This window comes from Daktulosphaira vitifoliae, unplaced genomic scaffold, assembly GCF_025091365.1.
Source record: "Daktulosphaira vitifoliae isolate Bord-2020 unplaced genomic scaffold, ASM2509136v1 Scaffold_4, whole genome shotgun sequence".
Classification (NCBI taxonomy): domain Eukaryota; kingdom Metazoa; phylum Arthropoda; class Insecta; order Hemiptera; family Phylloxeridae; genus Daktulosphaira; species Daktulosphaira vitifoliae.
The window spans coordinates 41,932,864-41,937,764 of record NW_026099575.1 but is presented as its reverse complement, the minus strand read 5'-3'; positions in this window follow the sequence as shown (position 1 = coordinate 41,937,764).

Below are 4,901 nucleotides of genomic sequence, written 5' to 3'. Positions count from 1 at the left end.
TTTAATACGTTAATAAATAATAAAATATACAAATAAAAAAAAACACCTCAACAAGTGTTAAGTCGGTCACTTGTAGTCGAGTACTATACATAATGAGTTGTCTGTACAGAACACATTATTAGTGTGACATTATTAGATAATAATTTTGTGAAAAATGAGACAAATTATTGTGTTTTAACTTTCTTAGTATTCCAATAATAATCGACTATCAACGGCTGACGACATCCACAAAACCAGTTTAAGGGAGAAAATATCAATACTTTGTTAAAATTAGATAGAAACATGAATTAAATAAATTGCCGCCTACTTTATTTATAGTGCTGTTGATTATAAATATTACTATGTATAATCAATACTATAATCTAACTACTAACTGTAGTCTATGTTGTTATACAGCTTTGTTATATCTTCTTTTACATTTATATCTTTGTACAGGTTTTAAGTTGGAAAATAATAAAATAATATTTTTTTTAGAAATAGATATTTTTGTTTCATAAAAATAAATTGTTATGTTTGAAAAAATTTTAAATTAAATAAAAATAATTAATTTTTAAAAATTGTATACCTATTAAGATTTTTGCCGCCCGGGGCAAATGCGCCAAAAAATTACAATACGTATCTAGTTAACACTATCAACACCATAGTTTTGAAAAGTTTCCTTCAATCGCAATAATAAAAGGAAATATCCCAAAAAATTATAGAAAATATAATAATTGAAAAAATTATAAAACAGCTAATGTTGATTTTTTTAGTTTTCACTTAATTTGAAATAACTTTCAAAACATTCATTTGATAGCTGGACGGATAATTACGAAATATTTTTTCAAAAATCTTATAATAAACACACTGTAAGGGCATCAAAATCATATAAAAAATTTTATTTTCAATATTTGAAAATGTTCCAAGAAAACCTACACTAAAATATAGCCAACACAACGTACATTAAAGTGTAAAAAGAACAGCTCTCCAGTTTGTCGATTTCCAAAGCCGCGTATCGATTATGCGCGACAAACCCTCGTTCATTGGCTCGAGCGGTAGCTGCGTTAAATTGATACCGACAGAGTTCCAGGGCGAGCCAACCCAAATAATGCCGTGCGACGATCCAAATTTTGTCGATATTTAGGCACACGGCAAAGACACTTAATTGCTCGCGAGCAGTAGGGACGACGGGACAGCGTGAGCGAACTGGATCACTTGACGTGTCCTAAATAAATGTGTTCCTAAAATGGTTTGCGCGGAAAATGAACGGTCTGCTCAAGAACATGACACGCGCGGCTGCCTGACACGGTACCGTATATTTTGCGATACACGGTCACCTCGTCTTTTCTATGAGCCGCCTCATTACATCGCGAGCCCAGCCTGATTAGAGTAACCCCACTATCTAGCTAGGGTGCAAAGTCCATCTACTGGAGCGCAGTCGACCACCGAGCGCCGGCGGTGAACGATCTATCTTGTCTTTGACGTCCTACGCGAACTAACGCCACCCGCCTTTTTCTCGCTATGTACTTTCAACGTACTATCTATATACATTACTACTGCACTAGTGTATCATTTTAAATTTTATTTTACTATTTAATTTTAAATAAATAAATTTTCATATATATTTCTTTATTTAACATTTTCTTGTTTTAATTTATTTTTTCTCTCGGCTAGTGCTGCTACATCACTGTGTTCAACGTCTTTTTTTTTTGTTGTTTCTTTAAAAAGGAAAAAGTTGTTGACATTTGGAACAATTCCGTGTCATGCCTCACATAATAGATATGCACTTAAAGAGTTATTGAACATTAAAGTCAAAAATCATAAAAGATTTGTTGTTATTGCAAAGCAACGAAATACGCGTTTCGTTATAAATTATTTCAAATTGAAGATTATTTAAGATAATATAAAATTAAATGAATAAAACTTTTGCGGTTACATTTTTTCTATGAGTAATCGGCCTCTTAAATCAGAAATTATGTCATTTTTGTACAAGTATGAAAGTTTTCATAAAATTTTAATAAATTATCAAATACATAGCGTTTTTTTTATCAATCAATTAGCGTGATACGACATTTTAAATAACTGTATTACTCGTGTAAAAGATTATTGCGGCAAGTTTATAGGTGACATGGAAAATAAATAAATTATTACATTAAGGTATTAAAGTTCAAGAGAATTAAAAAAATATCAGCCAGATTACATGTTCTGCATAGAAAAATAATTGTAAATGATTAATTATTTCGAATAAATAATGTGTAGTCGTTAAAATGAAATACATTTGTGTTGTAATATTAATATTATAACTATACATAATTAAGTTGAGTTAATTAAGTTGTATAATCTTGTATTGTAACTGTAATTTTACTAGTGAAAAAATAATAGTGTTATAATCAGTAGAAATTTTAATGATGACTAAAATTGGTGACAAAAATATTGAATTATTATTATTTTAAACGATTATGTGTATTGATTATAATTTCAATTACTACAATAAATTGTAATATTAATTTGGGCCAACAATTAAGTATAATTAAACTTACTTACTGGTTTGGATTAAAGAGGAACCAGTGGGTTAGTCTCTTTGCCAAGATCTAAAGGCTTATAAGGGTATGAGTTACCTAAAAGATTTGAGCTAGGCATTTTTTAGGTTCTATATAAACCCAACCGGTTTTCTATAAATAGGGGAAATCCCTCAACAAAATTATGATTTTTAAAATTAGTAATTTTCAATATTTTTAAACTTTTTTTACTTACAACTAACATAATTTTTTTTTAAATAAATAATACCAACATTTTTTTATATAAATACTGACCACTGGAGGATATTCATAATTGCTACTTTTTTATGAAAAGTTAAATTTTGAAAAAGTTCCGGAAATACACGGAGCTTTAAACATACGTTAAATTAAAGCTTATATTACATAATATAAATTAAAAAAAAAATATGTGAATTACAAGATTTGATGTGTTCAAGGTAGTAAATATAATAATAATAATAAGTAGTAAACCAATAGCGTTTTTATTAGACAACTACAACAATAATCTTAATTACACATTAAGTAAATTAAATAAAGTTATCTTTTGTTCCTCATAAAAGGTCAACGTGACAGTTGGAAAACGAATATAATATTTCATTCAGTCTCGATTGTCCAGCCCCGAGCGACCGGTTCTTACCGCCCGTCGGCCACCGCGAATAGCGCGACCTGTCGGACGTGAAGAGGAAGCGCCGCGATCGCCATCCGGCGGTAACACCGGAAATGCGATGCGACCCCGACACATTTTGCTGAGTATCCGTAGATTGATAGTCTTACATCTAACAAAATTTATAAAAATTATTGTTACAATGCTAGTACTCTTAGATTTAGAAGTTTTATTTTAGGTGAAATTACCTTTGTGGTTTAAAAACAAAATTCAACAAGAATAATTGGTTAAAAATATTCAGCAATTTTTTTTTTTTTTAGTTGGTACGTTCCCCTGATCCTACACTGACGAAATAATACTAAGACAATTTCTAATATTATTATCAAATTCTTAATATTATAATCAATAATTCTGTATGTACAGTAATGTAACTGTGTTCTAACAATACAAGTACTATGCTTATTAGACATACATATTAACGCGATTTTCTTAAATATATAATATCATTGTTATTATTATTACTAGTGTACATACTATGTAAACTAATAAAAAAATGACCCTGTTATAATTATTCGATATGCATTTAATGTGATTCATTAAGCATCGGTAATATAACACAAATAACATATACTTCCAACACATCTTATTATTTAATAATTTATTTAAGCTCAAAAGTTTAACGCTCATTGCTAACCGAAACTTTTATTTCGGTCCTTTTGGAGTGGCTTTGTAACTGTAGCCAAACATAAAACATATTAAATTATACAGAAAACAGATTATAACAAAATAAATCAAATCTGGATAATTAAAAATTGATCACGTAGATTGTGTTACTTAACAATGACTGACTAGCTCAACAGCTAAAAAAACTTTTATCCGATTTATTTCAGCAATTTTTCAAATTAACTTTATTAATAAAACATAATTTTTTGAAACTATACAATTATATAATTTGATGTGAAAAAAATGTTATTTTTCGTTTGATAAGCGATAATACTAAAATACATTAGTCAATAATAATAGTGGAAATACTGATTTATTTACTAATTTAAATACTATTCTTTCAAATTTCTGAATACGCCAGTATTATATACAACAAAACTGATATTTGTGTAAATTTATTAAATACAGTTGGACCAACAAACGAATAATTAAGTAATAATCAAATTTATGGCATAGAAAATAAATAAATATTATATAAATAGTTTAAAAAATTATTGAAAAAAGTAATAAACGATATGCGTAACAAATAAAAAATCATAATATCTCAAATATTTAGTTAAAAAAAAAAAATGTGAGAATAATAATATATTTTACCGAATTAATTGCATTTTTTTATGAGACTCGTTAAGATTAAAACTAATTTTCTGCCATCAAAATGTTATTTGTAATTTGAACAATTAGAACTTAGGGATTTGTTTTTTCAGTTATCCGAAGAAGCTTTTTTTGTGATCTTTAACACGATTCTATCATCCGATTTATTATCACGGGCTGAGTGAATCTCGATGGCGGTTTTCCCTCGAAGATAGCGTTTGAGCTTTTCTTCGTGGACAGACTTTTACGTGGGTCTGTAGGCCATGCTGAGCTAGAGAAAAGTTCTTATGAATTAAAATATATATATATATACAGGGTGGCCCACCACTCACTGACAACTTAAATAACTTTTGATCCAGTTAATATTTTTAGCTGATTTTTTTTTTAAATATTAGTTAGACGTTAGGTCTATAGCTATATCGCAATAATTAATTTTTTTACATTTTATTAAAAATATTAATTATTTT